A 26444-nucleotide genomic window follows, 5' to 3' on the forward strand; every position below is an offset into this window, starting at 1 on the left:
TCCCTGATTTCGTTCACCCTCTCTCTCCTACAGAGTGATCAATATTCTGGGTTTTTATATATAGTAAATATTTTTTCCTGCTTTTCTTCACAGTTTTATCACGTATTTCATGTACAAATACAACACACTGTATTTTTGGTTTTCGTTCTTTGTAAAATAGTAACCATATTACACATATATTTTTAAGCTTGGCTTTTTGCACTTAGCATAGTGTCTGAAATATACTTATGTTGTTAAATGTAGTTGTAGTTAAATACTGCTGGTATTCCATGGAACAAATGCACTACAAAATTTATTCATCTGTTCTGATGTTGATAGACATTTTAGTAAATTTCTATACTTTGCTATCACAAGAGGTGATGCTATAAATAATTTTGTATATATGTTTTCATGGATTTTTGCAAGTATTTCTCTAGGGCATATATCTGTATATATATAACCTGAACTCTTTTCAGATTACTTAAGACTTTCACTAGGAGTGGAATTGTTGTCTTAAGATATGCACATTATGAACTTTATTATATAATGTGAATTTCTTTCCCAAAATGCTGTGCTAATTTTTTCTTATGCTAGAGCCATAATGCTTCCCATTTTCTACTTTATTGCAAACACTTTATCCTGTTGGGTTTTTATTTATGTATATATTTATTTTTATGGCTGTATTTATTTATTTATTTTTATTATGTATGTATGTCTTTATACTATGTATTTAGTCACCACTAAAATTGGTAAAAATAGTATTTTGTTTATTTTGTTTCAGTTATTATTGCATGTATCTAATTACCAGTCTGACTAATAACCTTTACTTTTAGCATTTTTTGCTGTTAGATTTTTCTCAAGACTTTTGTTTATTTTTCCTATTTATTTGCTTTTGTTAATCTTTGTTTAAAATATTTTCTAACATTTGCTTATACCAGTCTATTCTCAGCTATATAACTAATTACTCCTTACCATCTGCGGTTTGTCCTTTCATGTATTATGTAATACTTTAATAAACAATTTCTTAATTTTAGTGAATTAACATGTATCAGCCTTTTTTTGTGATTTGCTCTCTCTGTTTCTTGCTTAACACAGGCTTTTTGAGATATCCTCTTACACCTGTCAGAATGGCTGCTATTAGAGTCAGAAAACCGCAGATAGTGGTGTGGACAGGGAAAAAAGGAAACACTATACACTGTTGGTGGGTGTGTAAATTAGTTCCTTTAAGAACTACAATTTTAAAATATCTCAAAGCTAAAGGGAAATTTCTTATTTCCAATTTTGTTTTTTCTTTTGCCTTTTTGGGTAAGAAAATGCATCTTTAGTTGGACATTTAGCCTTGTAATACAAGTACTGTTTACATTCTGAGTTTTTTAACTGCAGAGAATAATTATTTATAATCAGGAGTTATTAAAATTTGATACTTAAACCTCTGACTAGCTTTAAAATATCTAATGTTTTATTTATTTATTAAATCATTCATTACTCTTTGTCAGTTTTTAAATAAATATTTATTAGTATCTACTGTGTGCACAAGTTGTGTATTTACCAGGGAATCAATAGTAAAACAGAGAGATGTGTGTCTTTTCTTGTGTAGTTTATATTTCATCAAAAAGGTAGACTTTGAACAAGATTTTCTTATGAGAATTGTGAAGGAAAAAATACATGGTATTAGTATATAATTTTTTTATTTTATTTACAAATTATAAATATGGTCAATACTTTCTTTTCCCTTATGGCTAGGATGTTTTGTACATAGTAGTATTTATGTAATTATTTACTTAGACTAGGTTGGACTTACATCTCCCCATTTTATTTTTCCACAGAAAAGGTTTGAGTGTATTTATGGACATTTGATTGAAGATATATATGAGAATTTTATTTTTCTAAATGTTATGTTTTTAGTAATTTATAAGTGATTATCTTAAGGATACTTCTTAATGGTTATTTTTACCTGTATTATCAACTGCAAATTTTGTAAATGTGGATGAAACCTTACTATAAAGTATTATAGTAGATCTACTAAGCTTTAATAGTTTTTCATAAAAACAATTACAAAATTAAAATAATTTGGAAGTTCTACTAACCTGCTAGTATTTCACCGACTTTCATTTTGCCTCCCTTCTTGTTATATTTTAATATTCTATTTCAATCTCATTTGAGAGAAAATAGGCTAGAATGATAGATAAATAGATTAAGAAATGTCAGTGTTGGGCCTGGCGCAGTGGCTCACACCTGTAATCCCAGCACTTTGGAAGGCTGAGGCTGGTGGATCACGAGATCAGGAGTTCAAGACCAGCTTGGCCAAGATGGTGAAACCCCGTCTCTACTAAAAATACAAAAATTAGCTAGGTGCAGAGGCCGGCGCCTGTAATCCCAGCTACTTGGGAGTCTGAGGCAGGAGAATTGCTTGAACCCAGGCAGCAGAGGGTGCAGTGAGCCGAGATCACACCACTGCACTCCAGCCTGGGTGACAGACTGGGACTCCATCTCAAAAAAAAAAAAAAAAAAAAGTAAGTGTTTGCCACTCATCATCGTCATCATCTTCATCGTCTTTATCATCATCATATGTCATCTACTTTCTATTAAGATATTACCTATTTTGTTTTTCATCTTAAATGTCATCATGGCAGGGACAGTAAAGACTATTGATTGTATAACATACACTAGCTCATATTTATTGATGGATTACTCTTTTCTAAAAGAACAATTCTAGGAACTTTATATTTATTTTATAATTTTATCTTCTGAGCATTAATATGTCTATGAAGGAACTGAGTTACTAAGACATTATGTAAACTCTCAAGGACGCACAAGCAATGAGAAGTGAAACTAGGATGCAAAACTGGACAATATGAACCAGGAAGCAATTTTATTCATGTTCCTCTAGCCCATTGATTATTGGAGACATGAATACGTTTAGACATAGAAAAGTGCTTTGATGTTAGTTTATTTGCGGTCATGTCACACTATAGGCCTATTCCTGGGGAAGAAAATAATCATCTCAATGGTGAGATTCATTTAATAGCAGATTATAAATTATTTCTCAATTAAGAAGAGAAACTAAATCTAATGAGCAATGCATAACTACTCACTGTGTGCCTCATAAATTATTGCCTATTGATTTCCTTAAAAATGTAAAAGCTCACAAACCACTGTCTAATTCTTACTACAGAAAAGGGATGCATAAAGGAAGGAAGGCAATGGGTTCACACATATCTAAAATAGAAGACAAAAGTTGTTGCAGAACTAAAGCCAAATAACATCCTCTAGTTTACCACCACCACCAATAACCACATAAAGAACTCATCAGTGACATTACTAGCTTAAATGTTGACATCATTCCTGTCCTTTGAGGTTACATCAGTGGTAGAAAATTCAAGAATATCTTTTCAAACCTGTCAGTTAAAAGATAATTTTTCCTTCTGTGATGCCATGCCACTATTGTGACTATTTTTTAATTGAAAATTATTATATCCTGCCTTGTCCTTTAGTTAACTACGCACATAGCTGCCTATCCTAATAGATGTTAAAATGGCTGATATCATGAATGTATCTTGTGAATTTTGGGACCTAAAATTATACACAGAGTCCTTTGAAATCCTTAATGAAATGAACTAAATATCATTAAACATTGGGGTAATATACTACAGCTATGTATTACACAAAGATGTAATTTCCTTGGAAACTAGGCCAGAAAGGAAGTCTTTACAGAGCTTTTTCATGAAGCCAGCCATTTAAAAATTTCCTTCATAACAACTACAAATAGATAACTAAACAGCATGACTTTAAAACGTGAAAAAACAATCTTAGCAAGATTTCCAGAAAATATATGTAATATATACTTCAGAAATGGTAATACATAAGTATTTTGTTTGTTTGTTTATTTTATTTTTTCAGCCCTAGGTTTTTAATGCTAAATGGAATAAACAAACAAAAATAGGCACTCTGTTTTTCTTCACTCATTTTTGTTACTGTTGTTTGGTTGATTGATTAAACCATTTTTAACTTCAGCAAATAACACATTCCATACATTTTTGTACTTTTTAAATTACTGTGAAATTTTTCCAAATGATTGATAATAATGTGGCTGAGAAAATGTTTTATGTGCATATTTTTAAGTAGGCAGTTTTACTTGTTTATGTTTTCACGAAAAATAAAAGATACAAATGTATGGCAAATTTTAATTTTAGAAATAGTCATACAAACTATACAAGTATGAGAACATTTACAATGAAATGTAGTATCTTATTTTTCTATTGTACTAAAGAATCAAAAGTCTGGTTCTACCACTTATTATCTATGTTACCCTGTCCCTCTATCTCTTAATTTTTAAATGAAGAAAATAAGAAAATAAAAATTTTCATACTTTCTTATACAAATTTAAATGAAAGTGTATCTGACTTTGATGATTAATTTAGGAACAAAATGCACATATAATTATTTAACTTTCATTTTTTCACTGCATTAAATATATATACTGTCCAGGCACCTAATAGGCTAAATTCTACAGTAGCAATACCATAGCTAATATTTTCGTAAACTCTACATGTATTTAAGTACATCATCTTGCGTAAATATTTCACTTTTATTTTCTCAGAGTTCATTATACTTAAAATTCTTTTATAAATATTGTATTTATGAACCCCATATCACAATGGCTTGCCAATGGTCTGCTGTTACAACTAAGGTACTACTTATTATTCTCCTTTGAAGAATACCTGTTCATCATCTGCAAAAGTCTACTTTAAAACTTGTACTCAAACTGTGAGTTCAGGCATCTTACCCATTTAGTAGTCATGCTATTATTGAGTCATCCAGAAAGAATGGGAAATAAATAAGATACAAATATTTTTCTGCTTGCCGGTTTACTATAACTATGTATTACAGTACATACATTTATATGTATATTATATTATGAAAAATACTGTTATAAGAAGGATATATAATAAGCTCCACTTAGTCTCTTTACAAAGTTATAAGGTGTGTTAGTCTGCTTGGGTGTCATAACATATTACCACACAATGAGAAGCTTATACAAGAGATACGTATTTGCTCACCGTCCTGGAATCAAGAAGTCCATGAACAAAGTGCAGCAAGTTTGGTTTCTGATATGGTTTCGCTGTGTCCCCACACAAATCTCCTCTTGAATTGTAGTTCTCATAATTCCCACGTGTTGCAGGAGGGACCCAGCGGATGGTAATTGAATCATGTTGGTGGATCTTTCCCGTATTCTTCTCCTGGTAGAGAAAAAGTCTCACAGGATCTGATGATTTTATAAATTGGGAGTTCCCTTGCACAAGCTTTCTTTCCTGCTTCCATGTAAGACACGACTTTGTTCCTCATTCTCCTTCTGCCATAATTGTGAGGCCTCCCCAGCCATGTAGAACTGTGAGTCAATTAAACCTCTTTCCTTTATAGATTACCCAATTCGGGTATGCCTTTATTCGCAACATGAGAACAGACTGATACAATATCCATTGGTCTCAGGTAATAACTGGTTAAAGCAATTGTACTTTTGCTTTTTTATATTAACTTGGTGGATCAAAAAGACACAATTCCCTGTATCTCAAAAAACATCAGTAAACATGATAACATTTGCATATTCGTCATTTAGAAAGTCATTAGACGATTCCAGTGCATCTAAATGTTACAACCTTGGCATTTGACTCAATAGTTCCTATACAAACAATTTGCAGCTTTTTGAAGAAAATGAATCCTGGCAACTGACAGTAATAAATTTAGTTTCTAAAGGAGTAAATGTAATGGTTATATTCTTGATGTATAAACTGTATATTTTCTTTTACTTTTTTAAAATTGTTTATACCAGGACAAACCTAATACGTTATTGTGAATTGTATTATCAAAGGATGATTTGGGCCATCTGGTTTTGTAGCAGATGGTAAATATTTAATAAGGGAATGCCCCACACAGTCTCTAGTTATTAAATATAAGTCATTACATGTTTTCAATATCCTCCGTGCTTATTCTCAGTGTTAGTGTCTAGGTAGTGTGCTGTGACACAGACAAAAAAATTCTAATACTGTTATTTTCATGTAAAAGTCAGGAAGATATATTCCAGGGTAAGACAATTTCATTAGCTAAACAAGATATTAAATTCAGAGAGACTTGACTTAGAAATTGGATTTTTTTTTTCGCATGTTATAAACTTATTCAAATCTGATCCACTATTTAAAATGAATATGGCTGAGTTCCAAATTATTTTTTTCTTTACTGTCAGCTTATCTGAAACATGCTGACAATGGAGTGACCCAATTTGTGAAAGCTCTATCTGTCTGAATAATAATAACTTAAATTATGATAAAACTTTTCTTAAGAAAAAAGTATATTTTAGCATTTAAATCTTCAGTACAATTAAGGGACACAATGGTTTATCTTGCTTTTAAGTTTTATTCTAATAATGATTTGACAAATGCTGATTAAACAAAACTTGGCCATGCTCCCAACTTGTGCTTGATCAATGGAAATAAGATTTTCCCATGAACAAATATCCATGAAGGGGACTGACTTTTGTCTACTGTCAAAAGATTTAGTATATATATAATTTGGATGCTGTTATACTGAAATCAATATTATTAAAATTTTCTCAACTACCAGAAGCACTACAAGCAATACACAATGTTTAATAAAAATGATAAGGTGAAAATTGGCTATTTCATAGTATATTGGGCAGAATATTAGAGGATATATGAGATAATGAGTTAGGGCTTGGCCTTACTGAAGACTCGCCTTAGCATCTTGGTTAATCATTGTTTGTGAGTGAATGATTCTTTGGGTGGAAAATTATGGAGAAGACAAGATTAAATTTTATGATTCCTTTCATTTATTCTACAAGTATTTTTAAACTGATTGTTTCTATCAGGAAGAAGTTGTGTGTTTCGAGTACAAATTTATTTAATAAAATGCTATAAAATTGCTTCACTATGGCCAAAATTAAGGATTTTTCGTTTTTGTTTTTGCTTGAGGAATAATATGTTCCATGTTAATGTCACTCGCAATATTTCTAACCTCAAAAAATATGTATCTCTGACTTATTAAAAAATAAGTTTTATTCAAAGTTGCTTTCCTGATGTTTAACTGTGGTGCTACGGAAACTGTGGAGTTTTTAAGCACAACACCTGCAGATTCTCACTTCCATGAATAAAACCTAAAGGAAACTGTGTTCATTCTCGCATAAAGTAGCACTTCTGGTATCATATACATCACTCTAATTTCACTCCTTAACCTAATAAATAGAACTCAAGAAAATATGTATCCAGTGAAAGTGTTTCCTTTTCATATACTTACAGATTATTCTAAGTAATTTTATTTATGAATGATATAGAGATAATATTTTATGACTTTCATTAGTGTTTCGGAAGTTACCACTTCAAATGAATTAAACACCCCATTGAGAATAAGGCATACTCATTCTAAAGTCTGAGAATGACAGGTTGTTTGCCATACCACAAATTGATCATTCAAACCAACTTTTTAGGTCTTAGGAGCTCAATAGTTATAACTTTGATTTATTATGTATTCATAGTTTATTTGCTGTGAGAAACAAATTAAGTTTGGAATCAAAATGTTGTACGAAACGATGGAGATTCTATGTGAATAATACTGTGGAATGAACAATTCTGAAAGATTTACTTAATTACTTTTGCATATCTATTCATTAAAAAATAAATCTCTTTACATGGTGTTCTTAAATTTTTCACATACCACAACAGGTGAATTCACAATTTTCTTCCTTTCTTTTCTTTGTATGATATGTCGAATAGGACTCTAAATTAATATGTGCATAATAGATAAAATATAATCTGTAGACAACCTGCCTTGAAAAATTTAGCAAGTATGGCATCAACTCCCAAATCTTAATCATATAAATTAATTGCACTTTAAAACTTCATTTTATTGAGTGCTATTTAAAATACAATAAATCACGGTGGTAAATTTCAACATTCACAATATAATCTGACCTAGATACCTTGCAAATTAAAGCAACATAAAACTGGCCTAAAATTATGATATTTCTCTCTGTCGCTATGATTGACTATGACTTGGGGACAGTTTGTGGCAAAAACATCTCCAAATATCTGGTATTTAAATTTGTCCTTGAGATCAACCGTGTTATTTTTTTGTAAACAAAAAACAAAACAGAAAACCTAGTCAGTCATGTAAGTGGTTAGTTGTTTTTAATTCTGTGAAGAAAGATGGTGGTTTGGTAGGAGTAGTGTTAAATCTATAAATGGCTTTGGGTAGTATGGTCATTTTAATGGTATTAATTTTTCCAATCAATGAGCATGGAATGTTTTTCCATTTATTTGTGTCTCTGATTTCTTTGAGCAATTTTGTAGTTCTCCTTGTAGCGGTTTTTTTTTGTTTTTTTGTTTTTTTGTTTTTTTAACCTCCTTGGTTAGTTGTATTCCTAGGTATTTTATTTTCTTTGTGGCTATTGTAAATGGGATTGTTTTCTGACCATTATTGGCATATAGAAATACTACAGATTTCTGTACATGATTTTGTATCCTGAAACCTTCCTAAAATGGTTTATCAGTACTGTTAGCATTGGCAGAGTCTTTGGGGCTTTCTAGGTATAGAATCATATCATCAGTTAAGAGAGATATTTTGACTTCTTTTTTCCTATTTGGATGCTTTTTATTTTTTCTCTTGGCTGATTCCTCTGGTTAGGACTTCCAGTACTGTGTTTGATAGGAGTGGTAGATTGGACATCCTAAGTCATACAAGCAGCCATCAAACATGAAAAATGCTCAACGTCATTAATCATCAGACAAATGCAAATCAAATTCATAATGAGATACCATCCCACAACCCGTCAGAATGGCTATTATTAAAAGTCAAAAAACAATGGGTACTGGGGAGGCTGCATATACACTAGAAATACTAGACAGCCATAAACAAGAATAAAATCATATCATTTGATGCAATATGGATGGAGCTAGAGGTCATAATCCTAAGCAAATTATCACAGGAACAGAAAATTAAATGTCACATATTCTCACTTATAAGTAAGAACTAAGCATTGAAGATACGTGAACATATAGAAGCAATAGACACTGTGGAATACTAGACGGGGAGGTAGGAAGTGGGCAATGTGTTGAAACACTATCTGTGGTGTACTATGCTCACTACCTGAGTGGAATATACCCATGTAACAAACCGCCACATGTATCCCACTGAATCGAAAATAAAAGTTCAAGTTAATAACATAAACAAGTAGAAATAAAACATATGCCAATTAAGACTATGATTTCTGACAGCTAATGCAAAAAATAAAATTCCAGTGGAATTATTTCTATCATCATAAAAATTGTGAATATTTTGCAAAGTATAAAATGACAGTAAAAAATGTAAACACACAAAAAAATAGGTAGTTAATTTGGTATGTAGCTTCCCATAGCTCATTGTTCTATATTAATTTCATTGTATACTGGAGGAAGACCTCATCCATTTTTCATGTTATTTGAGACACCCTATTTTTGTGTCTCTCTCTGACTTTTATATATTTAAATTAGATTTTTTAAAGTTTCAGGTATTTAATTTAAAATATTGTCTTTACACAAATGACACTTATAATAAGAAAAATTGTTTTATTTTACAGTATGTTAAAATATTATATATTTTGAATTTATGCCAAAATTAGTGACCTGATTTCAGTGTGTTGTTTATTAGAACCTAATAGATTTAACCTCTCCTAAAGCATAATATAAAACTTTTGGTATTTTATATGCTCAAAATAAGGACAATAGTTATTTTTTTTAAGATCTAAAAATACAGAACGAACAAGACAACTGGCCAGAATATCATGTAAAGTAGCAGTAAATTTCAGTTTGTTGAAACTCTAATTACAACTTTTTGAGGCAGCAGTAGGTCTTATTTCATTCAGTACATTCAAAGGTGAGTGCTGGAAATGACAAAAAAAAAAAAAAAAAAAAAAAAAAAAAAAAAGACTTATTGTAAGAAGTATAAGCAAAATGTGGGAAACATAATTTTTAAATTTTGAAACAATATAGAGAAGTGATATTCACCTATTCATACGTATCTTGCTAATTGTGCTGAGAAAAATAGTAAAGGAAATAACCCAATACTGAAAAAACAAACAGGCAAACTGGAGTTATTATCTCTTAATCTCTGCTTGGCTTAACTTTGGAATGTTAAAGGGTGGCTGGCATCTAAGGGTATGTTAGAAAAATGAAAAAAATCAGTGTAAGATATTTCTAACAAATGTATATTGGAAGTAGAGCAGAAAATTCATTTTTTTCCTCAGAAATTTAGTCTTCATTTACATGCATGAGTTTCACCACGGGACACATAAGGTATTATACAGAATAATAGGGAACTGTAAAGCATATAGAGAGGAGTTGAATTAAAGGCTACTAAATATAAGTATCTTGAATTATAAATAAAGGGAGAAGGAAAAAATAAGAAATTAAAAACTAAAATAGTGTGAAAAAAGTCATTTTGCAAAAATCCCACTAATTGCAAAGGAAAAAAATTAGAAATTTGATTAGGACTAGAAAGAAGACGTAGAGGAAAAAAGAAGAGCTTTAAAATGTTTAATAGTGAGCCTCCAAAGTTTAAGGAGAGAGGTGACATAGTACTCATGGAGTAGACCACTGATTTTAGAAAAGAATTAATCAAATATGTTTTGCATAGAATTGTATTGACAAGCTAGGAAATAAGTAATGACATGAAGATCTAGTATTAAATCTTCTAATAATTTCCTAGCTTGATAATACAATTCTATGCAAAACATATTTGATTAATTCTGTTCTAAAATCAGTGGTCTACTCCATGAGTACTAGGAAATAAGTAATTACATGAAGATCTAGTATTAGAAAATTTAGTACTAGATCCTCATGTCATTACTTATTTCCTAGCTTGATAGTGGTATCACATGATAGTGGTATCATGCTGTTGTTATAATTTTGTGTGATGACGTATGATGTGGAACACTTTTCCATATGTTTATTTTCCCTCTGTATAACTTCCTTTGTGAGTTATCTGTTAAGATCTTTGGTCTATTTACTTATTTGGAGTGTTTGTTATATTATTGTTGAGTTTTAAGAGCTTTTGTATATTTTAGACAACAGTCTTTAAACTGATGTGTCTTTTGTAAATATTTTCCCTCAGCCTATGGCTTTTCTTCTCATTTTCTTAACATTGTCTTGTGTATTTATTAAATTTCTACCTAGATATTTCATTTTGGGGAGGTGTTAATGCAAAGATACTATTTTTTTTTTTTAAATTTCAAATTACAGTATTCTTTGGTGGTATATAGGGAAATGATTGACTTTTACATATTAACTTGTATATTGCAACCTTGTTATAACTGCTTATTAAACCAAGGACTGTTTTGACTCTTGAATTTTCTATACAGACAATTATATCCTCTACAAACAAAGACAGTTTTTATTTATTTCTTTCCAATATGTATGTCCTTTATTTACTTTTCTTGTCTTATTGCATTAACTAGGAATTCCATTATGATAAAAAGGAATGGTGAGAGGGGACATCCTAGTCTTGTTCTTGATCTTAGTAGGAAAAGTTCAAGTTTATCACCATTAAGTATGATATTAACTGTAGGTTTGTTGTTGAGATTCTTTATCAAGTTGAGGAGGTTATCTGCTAGTTTTAGTTTTCTGAGAGGTTTTTTAATCATTAATTAATCTTGGATTTTGTGAAATGCTTTTTCTGTGATGTATTTTCACTATGATTTTCACTATGATGTATTGGTTTGATATTTTTCCTGTTGTATTTTTCTTGCTTGAGATTTGTTGATCTTAAATTTGTGAGTTTATATTTTTATCATCTGTGAAAACTCTTAGCTATTATTTTCCAAATTTTTTTTCTGTTCCATTCTCTAACTTCTCCTGGACCTCCAATTGTACATATGTTATGAGTAATATTTTATTGGTTGTATATATATATACATTTGAGATATATATATATATGTACACTAAAGGGCTTACTCCAAAACATAATGTGAACTTTTGTACTCAAGATAAGCAAAAGCAATCTAATCAAAAATTGACAAAATATTTGGAACAATATTTCACAAAATGATTAATAATTATTACATAATATTACATAATTATTACATAATTACCAATATATTTCCTTCAGAAAATGCATGTTAAAATTCCATGACATACTTAATTCATTAACAAAAACAATTCTATGTTTTGAGTTGGATATGGAGATAATAGAACACTCAGATATTGCTGATGGAAATAAAAAATGTACAACAACTTCGGGGAACAATTAACAGTTTTCATATAGTTAGACACAAATATATGATAGGACTGAGTTATTCAAGTTCTAGATACTTGCTGAAGGAAAACAGAACATCTATATACATAAAGATCTATACACTAATATTCCTAGTAGCTTTATTCATACTAACCCCTAAAACTAGAAAGAACCATAATTTTCAACAGCTCAATGGATTACAAATTGTATACGTATAAAATGAAATACACCTCAGAAAAAAATGTATAAACTACATGAATTAATCTCAAAAACATTATGCTTAACAAGAAAACTAGATTCAAAAGAATATATGATTTACATAAAATTATAGATTAAGCACAACTAATCTACAGTTACAGAAACTATATTTGTGGTTTTCATGAGTGGGGGATAAAAGAATGAAAGCAAAGAGAAACTTTTATGGTGATGGAAATGGTTGTGGTGGTGTTTATATGGATATTTATATTTTTCAAAACACACTGACCTGTACAAATAAGGTAGTTGCATTATACTGATGTAAATTTTACATCGATAGATATGAACAATAGGAGAATGTATTCCTCTGTCACCTGTACAGCTACACAGATCAGTCACAGCAGGGTTAAAAGTTTAGAGGGACTGAAATATTTCAATACAGGAATATAGAAATGTGGTTCTAGACTTTTTATGCTTATGACACTGAACGAACACACACACACACACACACACACACACACACACACACACACATATTAAAGCTCTTACTGGTTTCTATTTACCCCTAGGCACAAAGGGCTTATCTCTTGTTAGAGTTAATATTTTGATTTTTTTCCTTTAATTAGATAAATTATCCTTCTTTGCCTTCTTAGGTAGATTGCTTTTTAAGAATATATGATTTTTGTCTGGGCACGGTGGCTCACGCCTGTAATCCCAGCACTTTGGGAAGCCGAGGCGGGCAGATCATGAGGTCAGGAGTTTGAGAACAGCCTGACCAACATGGTGAAACCCCATCTCTACTAAAAATACAAAAATTAGCCGGGCACAGTAGCGCGTGGTTGTAATCCCAACTACTCAGGAGGCTGAGGCAAGAGAATCCCTTGAACCCGGGAGGTGGAGGGTGCAGTGAGCCGAGATTGTGCCATGGGCCACAGAGCGAGACTCTGTCTCAAAAAAAAAAAAAAAAAAAAAAAGGAAGAAGAAGAGTATATGACTTTTGTAGCGTGCCCAACCAGTCCTATTTGTTACATGCTGAACAACAGTCTCTCAAAGCTTTCGAGTTAGTGGAAGGACCCTCATAAATACTGCCTGTGCTATGTTCCCTTCCACATCATAAGCATTTATTCTTGTGTTGGAAACATAACCTTAAACATGCATGTATCTTAGCAGATAGTGTTTTTAACACTTCAGCCTTAATTTACAAAAATAACATTGTGTAATAAATATTATTCTAATTTTTCACATAAACTTATGTTTTTCTAATTTGTCTTTTCTTTTTTTCACTATTCGCACAAAACCAGGATTTCACAATTTATTCTCTATAGAATAATAATTTCATGAATCTCTTTTAAAAATTGGTTTTTATAATAGTTTAGGAAACTCTATATACTATACATTTCTATATTGAGGGTTTAGCCACAGTACTAAATTATTAATGTAATGAAATATTTCAAAAATCTAGTTTACTTAGGAATGTCCATGTGTACATGAAAAAGAAATTGTTCTTCCCACATTTATAAAATTTTCATAAAACAAAAATTAGAAAATATTACTGTAGGTATGCATACAAATTTACGTGACCTAAAAATATCTTGAACTTTAATATTTCACTTACTTTGAAAACCTTGCCTTAGTAAAATGTTTTTTGAAATTTTATCAGCTCTTCCTGTGCACAGCTCATATCTCCTCTTTCCAAAGTAATCCAGATTTTAATATGTTGAAGTGTTATCCTCTTCTTGTACTCCCATTCCACTTGATATCTATCCGATAATATGGAGGTTGTTTTGCTAACTAGAAGCTCAGAAACCACACACAGGGCTCATCAAATGAAAGGCTTAGCAGTTTTGTGGTTAGATAAGGACGCATTTATTTAGGGGAGATTCTCAAGTGCCAGTATCCCAAAGTTATTTGGGTACTTTCACAAGGTAGTTCTCCAAATTATTACCTTTGGGATATCTACTTTGCTTCTTCTCTCAGGTCTAGAGATATCAAGATCTATTATGTATGTTTTTATTCTTATTTCCATTTGTAATTGGTATTTATAAATGTAACTAGTCGCACTCATGAATTTTGCAAAAAATTAAACTCCTTGCTTCTGACAGAGTTGAAGAAGGACTAATTCATTAGAGAATTCAAATCCATTCATGTTTATTAGGCTTTGATAAATATTTTTCTTTCTTACTCTTAAATATAAAATTAAATAGAAAAGCCATGATCATCAGCTATTTGTGAAAAGTTCCAATCACAAAGTACATAAAAACAAAAATAAACAAATTAACAAAGAAAACAAGTTGAGTAGGATAACTTTTAAAAGTAAAAAATAGCATAAGCATCAAGAGAAAACATTAAAACTAAACAAAATACTTAAAGCGATAAGGGAATATATTTTATTCATGAAGCAAGAGAGGTGAATGTTTAAAAATAATCAATTAAAATACTCTAAAAAGTTAAATATAATAACCGAAAAAGGAAAAAAAATACCAATCAGTAGAAATGATTGGGAAGAATTAAAATAAAAAAAGACAAAGTGTAAGAAAATTACTGGATCAGTCCTGAAGTTACTGGAACAGAAAATTGGAAACAAACATGGAAAATATTAAACAAATAAAATGAAACTTCTTTTTTATCTATTAAAGAAGGCTTCCATGTGCTCAGAAGAATGACTGGAAATTAGTATGAATGGAGACATCCATGTACTCTGAACAATTACTATATCAAACCCTCATAAATATGCAATATCTTGAAATTTCCAAAGATGAACAGAAAAAGTCCAGTAGCTTAATGTGTGTGGATGAGAGGGAGGGTGCTCTTAATTGGGAAGAATTAAAATCTGATTTAAAAAATCAATTCCTGATGCTAGAAGACAATGGAGAAATTATTTTCAAGTTTCTGAGGACAAATTAGCTCTACGTCATAATTCAATTATCAACCAGATTGCTAATAATTTTTGAGAATAGGATAAATATATTTTCAGCCATAGAAGGAAAATAGAACTGCCATGCCTTCTTTGAGAAGTTCATACAAATGTACTTTAGCAACAGTAACATCAACACCCCAACAGCCATCACCGCCACCATCAACAACTATAGGGCACAGAAAGAGAACAGAAACCAGGAAATTGTGCAACCATCCTATGTTGAAATTGAAAGTCATTTGAAAATCATTCCTAAAATGCTACGAGATTTAAAGGAAAGGGTGGGTATGAAATTGAAATGTTCCAGAAGAAAAGAAATTATGAAACAAGAAGAGGATTTTGAAAAATAGTAAAGCTAACTGATTACCAAAATATGCAAGTAAAAATTAACATTGTATGTGAAACAATAGCAGTATGGAATTTATATCATGGGATAATGTTTGCCATGACATTGACTAATAAATTCAAAGTCAGTGATATAAGCTCTAATTATTGACTCAAATTTTTTATAAAGCTTTTGTTACACATTGTTGTGATAGATTTCTTGTATTTAATAGCTTTATTGAGGTATAACTGATAAACGAAAACTGCACATATTTAATGTATAAAATGAGGGTAGATATTATGCATAAACCCATGAAACCATCATCACAATCAAGGTAATATACATACTCATTACTTTCAAAAGTTTCTGTGTGCCTCTCCCTTTTTTTATGGTAAGAACACATCATGAAATCTGCCGCTTTAAAAAAATTTAAAGTGCACAATATAGTATTGCTAACTATAGACACCAGGTTGTACATCAGAGCTCTAGAATTTATTCATCTTGCATAACTGAAACTTTGAGCCCCATGACCAACATCTCTTCATCTCTCCCTTCCTTCAGCCCCTGGAAACCACTATTCTATTATTTCCTTCAATGAGTTTGGCTATTTTAGATACTTCACATAAATGGAATAATTTAGAATTTGTTCCTATGTGACTGACTTATTTCACTTAGCACAATGTCCTCCAGGTTCATCACGTTGTCACAAACGGCAAGATTTATTTTTTTTAATGACTGAATACTATTCCATTTTATGTACAAAGCACATTTATTTATCTATTCATCTGTTGATGGACAGATACAGGACAGATATAGATTATTTCTATACCTGGTCTTCTATGAATAATACTGCAATGAACATGAATGTAATATATCTTTGAAACACTGATTTTATAGATTTTGGATATATACTTAGAAGTGAGATTGCTGAGTCATATAGTTCTATTTTAAATTTTTTAAAGTAATCTCTATACTATTTTCCTCAGTAGCTGCACCATTTTACATTTGCATCATTATTGTTACAAGGGCTCCAGTTTCTCCACATCCTGGCCAATACTTGTTATCTTTTTTAAAATTTGTTTTTTATAATAGCCATTATGACAGGTGTGAGGTGATAGTTTATCAAGGTTTTGATTTGTGTTTCCTTGATCATGAGTAACATTGAACACCTTTTCATATACCTGTTGGTCATTTGTATGTCTTTTTCAGAGAAATATCTATTCAAGTCTTTTGTTCATCTTTTAATCAGGTTATTTTTAAAATTAAATTACTTTTTATTTTTCTATTGTATTTTAGATGTTCCTTTTATATATGTTTTTTATATTAACCACTTGTCAGATACACGATTTGCAAATACTTTTCTCCCATTCCGTAAGTTGCCTTTTTATTGTTTATTATTTTCCTTGTACAGAAGATTATTAGGATTTTACTTATTTTACTTGGCTTGGTTAATGAGACTCAAACTGAGACTCAAAGCCAGCAACAGAGTGCTTTCAAGTAACAAACATTTTTTTGTCCAGACGTTTCCAGGATTTAGTAAGAATAAATCAGTCCAAACCAGTTTTAATATCCAGAAATATCAACACAGCTGTCCATGTTTGAAAACATAAGGCTCAAGGAAAAGTGGATCCTCATGGTCTGGAATTATTCATTAAGGGGGTAATGCAGCCGCTTTTTATATTCTATTCCCCAAGAAGAGAGAGTGGACTTCCTTTTCCTCAAAACCAACGAATATGGGAGTGGTATAAGAGTGTCAAATCTTAGAGGAAATGGAGACATAATATCTAAAGTTGATAAAATACTGCTCAGCACGATATTTAAAAACTGGGGCAGAACTAATTGTAGAGTGATTCAAAAGATATAAGTGGTTGCCTGGTGTTAGGGATATAGAACTGAGGAGTAGGACTGTGGGGAGGTAGATTTATATACTTGTTTTTCATTTATGCCTTTGAATATTGTTTATATTGTTTACCTATATGTATGCATATGTATGCATTGTTTTGACAAAATATGAGTTTTACATGTATATCTTTTATTTTTTATTTTTTTAAATTATACTTTATTTTCTAGGGTACATGTGCACAACGTTGCAGGTTTGTTACATATGTATACATGTGCCATGTTGGTGTGCTGCACCCTAACTCGTCATTTACATGTATATCTTTAAAATAGTTGTATTTATGGAGCTTATGATAGAAGAATGAACTACTGATTAATGAAATGGAATCGTAGAGATAAGCACATCTGAGAACAATTTTTTAGATTATATTGACATAGATTATTAGCTTTACAAAGTATAACTTCTGTTCCCAAGCTTTTCAGTGGCAGAAAGTAGACCTTCTTGGAATATCCATATGTAATCTGACTGTAGAGGACTCATTTTAACCAAGTTTATAAAGAAGTGTGGTGACTAAAGCAAATAATAATGTAGTGTATATTTCAAGATAGCTAGGATAAAGTATTTGAATGTTGTCACCAAAAAGAAATGATAAATGTTTAAAGTGATGGATATGATAATTACACCAATTTTATCATTATACAATGTATAAATGCATTGAAATGTCATACTATACTCCATAATTATGTATGTACAATTATGTGTCAAAGATAAATTTAAAAATTAATTTAAAAAGCACAGAAGTACATAGAGACAATTGTCACATTTCACATTTTCTCATTGACAATTTAACAATATAATCAATCACTGTATTTTTCTATACATGTATAAACACAAGATAGCCATATTTAGTTAGTATTTAATTTGAAATAATTGCATATTCACAAAATTCACAAGCATAGCCAAAAGCCATATTTGAAGAGGAGACTGCAGAGAATATTCTGTAGAAATAAAAGACCTCAAAAATGTCAATGTTAGACAACCATGAAAGGAAAAGATGAACAAAACTCTCTTAAATTGCTGTCTCATCTTCTATCAATCAAATTCAATTGATAGAAGGATGAATCCTTCCCACTGTACTAAAATTTAGTTTCTGATCGGTACTTTGTGATTTTTTCATCATTTTAAAGAATGCCAATTTAAATTATATGACACTGCAATGTAAGTACCTGATGTGTCTAAATGATGAAACACCAATCCTTGCCAAAAATGATAAAAGAGTACATACTCAGTATTAATTGTGACAGCTACTGCAGTTCCTAGATTACAAACAGCTTTTCCTTAGTTAAAAAGTGCACCAATCGAGAAGAGGTACATTTAAAGACCTGAATTTTCTTCATGATAATTTTTAACAAGATTTTTCACAACCTGAGAACATAAAAGATGTAATTTTCATTGTCATTTTAAAACAATATTTTCCTTTTATCTTGGAATTTTTGTATTTTTGCACAATGGCTTTCATGAATACTTTAAATCTGGTCTCTAAAAGAAATGACAATTGCACCATCTGAAAAAATACTATAATTTATGAAAAAACAAACAGGCGTTTAATCACTGAATATCTGATAGATATTCCAGTACCAAACCATAAGCTGACAAAGTACATGTATGTGAAGATGTGGTACTTTGGTCTAACATGTAGCTCTGTTAGATGGTAGATGATAGATGCTATATTCTTATGTTTTGTGACTATAATGAACAGAATTTGGTTTCAGTTAATATACTTTATAGTAGATACTTTAAGTTTCAGTATTTCAAGCTAACACAAGATTATTAAATTTGTCTATTATATTACAGAATAATTAAAATGAATATTTTGAATAAGGAATAGAAAAAAGGCATTATGATTTAACCCAGTAGTATTGAGTGAATAACTATGGACTGAAAAACGGGAGTCTTATTTTAAGGACTGGATAAAAGTAATTCTTAATATCTATTAATAGTAGGGGAATGTCCGTGGAAATATGTTTTAATACAAATGGCATTAACATATGATAAAAATAAATGCTAAATTTTCTGGCCTGATTTAATGTAGAAAAATAAAATATTGTAAATGACTAAAATACTTGCCAATGATATATCTCTATCTATCTATCTATCTATCTATCTATCTATCTATCTATCTATCTATCTATCTATCTATATATCTATATATCTCTATATATTTATATGCCTCTGATGTTATTAACTAGTGCCCATTTATCTGGTTTAAATTTTGGCCGGGCGCGGTGGCTCACACCTGTAATCCCAGCACTTTGGAAGGCAGAGGAGGGCGGATCACGAGATCAGGAATTCGAGACCAACCTGGCCAATATTGTGAAACTCCGTCTCTACTAAAAATACAAAAATTAGCCAGGCGTGGTGTTGTGCGCCTGTAATCCCAGCTACTCAGGAGGCTGAGGCAGGAGAATTGTTTGAACCTGGGAGGTGGAGGTTGCAGTGAGCCGAGATCGTGCCACTGCACTGGAGCCTGGGCGACAGAGTGAGACTCTGTCTCAAGCAAACAAACAAAAAACCTAAACCTTTTTGTGTCCATATTTCTAGTTATAAAAATGATACCTTTGTTATTTGAAAAGCAATATATGAAAACTATGTATTTGAAAGTTTTCCAGTTTTTGGTAGGATGAAGTAAATACCCTTTTATCTCTCACAGAATATAAGTATAAAACCTGACAGAATATGTGGCACAACTATTTGAGGACTCTGAAATGTAGACAGAAACAGACAGGTAAAGGTAGAACACTGTAAATTAAGGTACCTCCAGAACAGCAGTGTATCTGCCATTTTTGTATCGTTTAGTATCTCTTGGACCAAACTTAATTCACTGGGGAACTTTACAGTGATCTGAGGGGCAAAACAAAACAAAACAAAACAAAACAAAATGTAAGGAAAAACTTAATAAAAGCTCAGAGAGAGAAGGAAAATAATATTTTGTGCTTTATTTTTATTTTTTCTCATACTATAGGTTTCTAGGCAACCCTGCAGTGGTAGTAGTGGTGACAGCAGCAGCTGCAATGATGGCAGCCTGCAGGAGCCAAGAGTGTAAGAAATGGAAACTTCTCTGTCTATTTTCTCTGGAGCTATAGATTCAGACAGTGAGGCGAAAGTCCTGCTGTCTTTCTCGTCTGCTCTCTCTCTCATTCATATCTATATCTATATGTCTATCTATATCTAATCTATATGAATATTTATATATTTATATTTACATATCTCCTTATTCCTTTTGGAATCAGAAATGGGTCAATTACAGAAGTGGTTGCATTCTGCCTGTAGGATTGAAAAAACAACAACAAGAAAACAATGGGGAAAACTGTAGAGAGGTGGCAGAGCTAGAAGAACCAATCCCATTGATAAGTTTGTGAACTACTGGGCTCACCTTTGGCCTATGCATGTAAAAATCTAATTCTAATTAGCATGCAAAAGACATTAAAAACTGAGCTAACAGATCTTTTCCCAAGTTCTTTACTAAGCTTTGCTGCATATATGGCACAGAATTGTATAGCAAAGTAACGGGTTTGAAAAATGAACTGACATTGGAACCATAGACCAGAGAATGAGGGTTAGATCTTGCAGCCTGAACCCACCCAGGTAAATTTCATAATAAAGCATGAATTTTACATTCTTCACAGGATTTTGACAAGACCCAGTGTTTAATAATGTAAAATTCAAAATGTCAAGATATAATCCAAAATTACTCAATGTATGATGAATCATAATATCAACTTGCTAGAAGAAAATGATCAAAAGATGATAGAAATGTAGGAATTATCTGACAAATACATTCAAATAAGCAAACAAAAACACTTTTGAAACAAATGTTATAATATAAAGTGTAAAAAGCACATAAAATATGAAGAAGAAAGAAAGGGTAAATTTAGAACTGAAAACCCCACTGAACAAACTCAGTGGAAGAATACAGATAAGATAGGAAAAAGTGAGTGAATGTGAAGATAGATCAATAGTTTTACTCAATCTGAACACGAGCCATAAAGAGACACAGAGAGAGAGAACAAACATTGAATAAATGTAACAAATAGACCTTTAGGGACTTGTGGAAAAAGGTCAAGAATTTGGAATTCCATAAGATTAGGCCAAGAGTGTGTTGCTGAAACAATAATAAAATAAATAATAGATTGAAAGTCCTGCATCTGGTGAAAGACATAGATCTATTGATTTATGAGGCTGAATGAAACCCAAGCAGAATGAACACAAAGAAATATATGTTCAGATATATCATAAGCAAACTGCTGTAAACTTAAGTACATATCTTAAGAGGAGCCAGAGAAAAACAGTTCATTATCTATAGGGGAGCAATGATTTGAATGACCACTGACTCCTCGTTGAAAATCCTGGAGGCCAGAATAAAGGGGCCCAGCATTTTCTGAGTACTGAAAGAAAAGAGCTATCCATTCAGAGTGTTATTGAATAAAAATATACTCTGGGTCTATAATTTTTAATGTTTTAATGTTTTAATTGCAAATTGACAAATAGTTTTATATACAAATAGATGGTACAACGTGATGTTATGATTTATGAATACAAATTGGAATAATTAAATCTAGCTAATTGACATATCCATCAGTTACAATTATTTATATTCATGATTTTACATCCATGTGTTCTGTTTTTAAAAAATATATACTATTTCAGAGAATGAAAACATAAGAGGGCACCATATTTTGGCCTCTTGCGTTAACAGTAAAGGCATTAAAGAAGGGCAGAAAATTGCATATTTGAATGAGGATGCAGTTTAACCTAAGTATGATAGGCATATTACTAAACACTTTTCTTTTTTTTTTTAAGTTATAGAATATATGAGAATGTCAAAAAATATAGCTATGTCCACATAATTATTTAAATAATTTTGGAAAGTATTTGTATATATTTAAAGGGCAAAATTTTTGTTTTTTTTTTATTGTATATTGCAGAAACTGGCAACAATAATCAATTTAAAATAATTTTGGATTTCTGTATTCTATATTCACCAGAAGCTATACCAATTAAATGTTTATGTTACTCTCAATTATAAATTCAGTCTTTAATGTGTCTGTCAAAATAAACTGCTATAGAGATTTGTTAAAAATTACAAAAAAATATATATATATACTCTAGGTCAATGATTCAATAAAGACATTTTCATATAAAAGAAAACTAAAACAATTTTTAGGTTGCAAAATACTCTAAAATAATCGTCCAAGAAAATTCTTCAGACAGAAGAAAAATTATACTGGAAGGAAACTTGCAAAATGCAGAATAAATTAGGAGAAGATAAAGTGTAAATATATGGTAAATACAATAGATATTTCCTCTCCTTTTGAGTTCTTTAAAATATGCTTGCAAGTTGAATACCAAAAATATATAGCACTGCCTAATGGGGATTTCAATATGTACAGATGCAAAATATAAGATAACCAGGGCATAAAAGGAGGAAAGTAAAGTGGACTGAGTATGGTGGAAATACGTCTACATTTCAATGGAAGGGATAAAATTTTTAAATAAGCTGTGCAAAGCTATGAATGTATTTTACAATTTCTAAAGAAAAAGATCTTCAGTAGGTGAATAGATGGAATGGGAAGACATCCATATGATGAACTACTAGTCATCAATACAGGCAACAACTTGGATAGATATCAAAGGTATTCTGCTGAATGAAAGAAGACATTCTCAGAAGATTACATGCTATGTGATTCGATATCAGTGATGTTCTTGGAAAAAAATTATAATGAGGAGAACAGGTTAGTGGTTACCAGACATTACAGGAGGATGTGACTACATAAGAATAGCATAAAGGAGTTTTTTTTGAGTGATGGAAATGTTTTTTATCAATATTATATTTATATGTTTTAAAATTCATAGAAATATATACCAAAAGTTGATCTTATTTAAAAAATAAGTCAAAAAATAAAACAATTTGTTTTAATTTAAACTTTTATTTTAGAGTCGGGGGGACATATGCAGGTTTATCAAATGGGTATATTGTGTGAGACTGAGGTTTGGGGTATGAATGATCCCATCATCCAGGTAAGTTAGCATAATACTCAATAGGTAGCTTGTCAACCCTCACACCACTCCCCACCTCCCTGCTGTAGTAGTCCCCAGTGTCTATTGTTCCCATCTTTATATCCATGTGTATGCAATGTTTAGCTCCCACTTATAAATGAGAACATGTAGTATTTGGTTTTCTATTTCATGTTAATTGGCTTAGGATAATGGCCTCCAGCCCCATCCATGTTGTTGCAAAGGACATGATTTTATTCTTGTTTATGCCTGCTTAATATTCCATGATGTATATGTAGCACATTTGCTTTATCTAGTCCACCATGGATGGGATCATCGATTGATTGCATGTCTTTGCTGTTGTGACTAGTGCTGCAATGAATGTAGGAGTACATGGGTCTTTTTGGTAGAATGATTTATTTTCCTTCGGGTATATACCCAGTAGTGGGATTGCTGAGTCAAATGGTAGCTCTGTGTTAAGTTCCTTGAGAAATCTCTAAACTGTTTTCCACAGTGGCTGAACTAATTTCCATTCCCACCAACAGTGCATAAGTGTTCCCTTTTCTCTGCAACCTAGCAGACTGTTATTTTTTGACTTTTTAATAATATCTCTCTCCGTCACCTTGGCTGGTGTGCAGTGGCAGCATCTCAGCTCACTGCAACCTCTGCTTCCTGGGTTCAAAAGATTCTCATGCCTCAGCATCCCAAGTAGCTGAGATTACAGGTGTGCACCGCCACGTCCAGCTAATTTTTTTTTTTTTTTTTTTGTATTTTTAGTAGATACCAGGTTTCGCCATATAGGCTAGGCTGATCTCGACCTCCTTGTCTCAAGTGATCCACCAGCCTCAGCCTTCCAAATTGCTGGGACTGCAGGCATGAGCCACTGCACTCCAAGTATCCTGCAGTTTTGTTTTGCATTTGTCTGATGATTAGTGATGTTGAGCATTTTTTCATTTATTTTTTGGCTACTTGTATGGCTTCTTCTGTCTGTCCTCATCTTTTGCCCAATTTTTAATGGGATTATTTGTGTTTTGCTTCTTAAGTTCCTTATAGATTCTGGATATTTGACCTTTGTCAGATGCATAGTTTGTGAACATCTTCTCTCATCCGTAGCTTGTCTGTTTATTCTGTTGGTAGTTAATTTTGCTGTGCAGAAGCTCTTTAGTTTAATTAGGTCCCACTTGTCAAATTTTGTTTTTGTTGCAATTTCTTTTGAGGACTTAGATTTTTCACATTACTCTCTCTATACTTTTAGTTAGCAAAATATAGTAGTATTTTCAATCAGCCATATGTTATTGAAGTAATTTCAATACAAAAATCAATCACATCAAAGGTCCTATTTTATTAAAAAATATATTTTTCTTTTATTTACTAAAATACATAAATATGTAATTTCAATCTATTTCACTGTGGATCACATACATTTTTCCCTTTCACATTATTCCAAGAATAACTAGAACTATGTAGAAAATGAAAATGCCATTTCCAATAGCTCTAAATTTACACTAAAAAATTCTTTGCCTATTGACCAAACTTGTCTATTTTCATGTACAAAATATTGCAATTTGATCCGGTTTATTCTAATCAAATGGATCACATTAATGTATAATCTGATGTTATTATAGGAAACTTGAATTTTAATGAGCCCTGCTTGATTTGGATGAGTGAAGACAGGCATAACACAATTGAGTCAATTAGCAAGAATTTTGTAATCAATGTTGATTAAGAAAATGGGATGATGGTATGTGCAGAATTTGGAGGCATTCCCTGGCTTGAACATTAATATAACGGGATAAACATTGGCATTTTAATGGTAGCACATTGCTCTGAAATGAAATGATAGATGTTTTGATACATGCAAATATTAATCTATATATCTTTTATTACACATGACTGGAAATCCATTGAAAGCAGATCTAAGAATGAATAAGTTGTTCTGCTTTCATCTTCCAGTAAATCATAATTATTAAAGCTGCTATTGCTAAATATGTAATAAAATAAATTTAGAATACAGATATATAATTATCCTTATTATACTTTTTTCCTATACATCACTAATGAGTGTATATCCTGGCTTTGAAATTTTGTTTGTTTCATATCATTTGCACATTATATACAGTTGCTGTTCTGTCACTGTGCAGGCCGCTTTTCCCATGGAGAAACCAATGCACTTAACTGACTTACGTTTATAGATAAAATATATGCACATGTTTTCTATCAGTTCTTTATAGCATCAGTTGTTTTCTCCTTCATATATTCACTTTCACTTTATAAGCTATATTGGAAATAATTGTATTTTGTTTTCTTTTAATGTTCTTTTAAATTATAATTTAGTTAGCCCATTATCCTGTATCACTTAATATCCTTTTATTAATGATTTTGAAACATATGATTTCATGACATAGAGCTTAATTTTGAATATAAATTTTCTTCAGTAATAAAGACTTTGAAATAATAAAAGCATTGTCTTTATAATTAGGACTCATGCCAGACCTGAGAGCAACAATTCATATTAATTAACATGACATAAAGATTTAAGAAATTAAAATATGTCAGAGTTATGTTGCTGAGAATGATGTAACAATTAAATATGTAAAATTAAAAATATGTATACAGACCAGAATAGTAAACTTATTTTGAAGGAAGAATCAACTTCTATTATATTCTGTATCTGAATAAATAACCTTCTCTCGAGTGATTGTGCCTGAGCTGATATTTTTGCGTGTAATTTAGAGTTCATCAAACAAAGGAACTGAAAATCAATTAAAATATTATCTCAAATACTAATTAGAAATAATATAATATTAAAATATTATTTCTACTCATTATTTGAAATAACATTTTCTTTCTTATGTATTATA

General features: G+C 31.1%; 1 long non-coding RNA gene across 1 annotated transcript; it reads right to left on the reverse strand.

The window, feature by feature from the left end:
* Positions 1 to 18429: 18429 nt before the first annotated feature.
* Positions 18430 to 20430, reverse strand: LOC112424323 (uncharacterized). Its single transcript, XR_003015039.2, has 2 exons — positions 20345 to 20430; positions 18430 to 18954 (listed from the first exon to the last, which is right to left on the reverse strand). It is a non-coding gene; the product is annotated as an uncharacterized lncRNA (long non-coding RNA).
* Positions 20431 to 26444: the final 6014 nt, after the last annotated feature.

The sequence above is a fragment of the Macaca nemestrina genome, chromosome 11 (genome assembly GCF_043159975.1).
Source record: "Macaca nemestrina isolate mMacNem1 chromosome 11, mMacNem.hap1, whole genome shotgun sequence".
NCBI classification, from domain to species: Eukaryota; Metazoa; Chordata; class Mammalia; order Primates; family Cercopithecidae; genus Macaca; species Macaca nemestrina.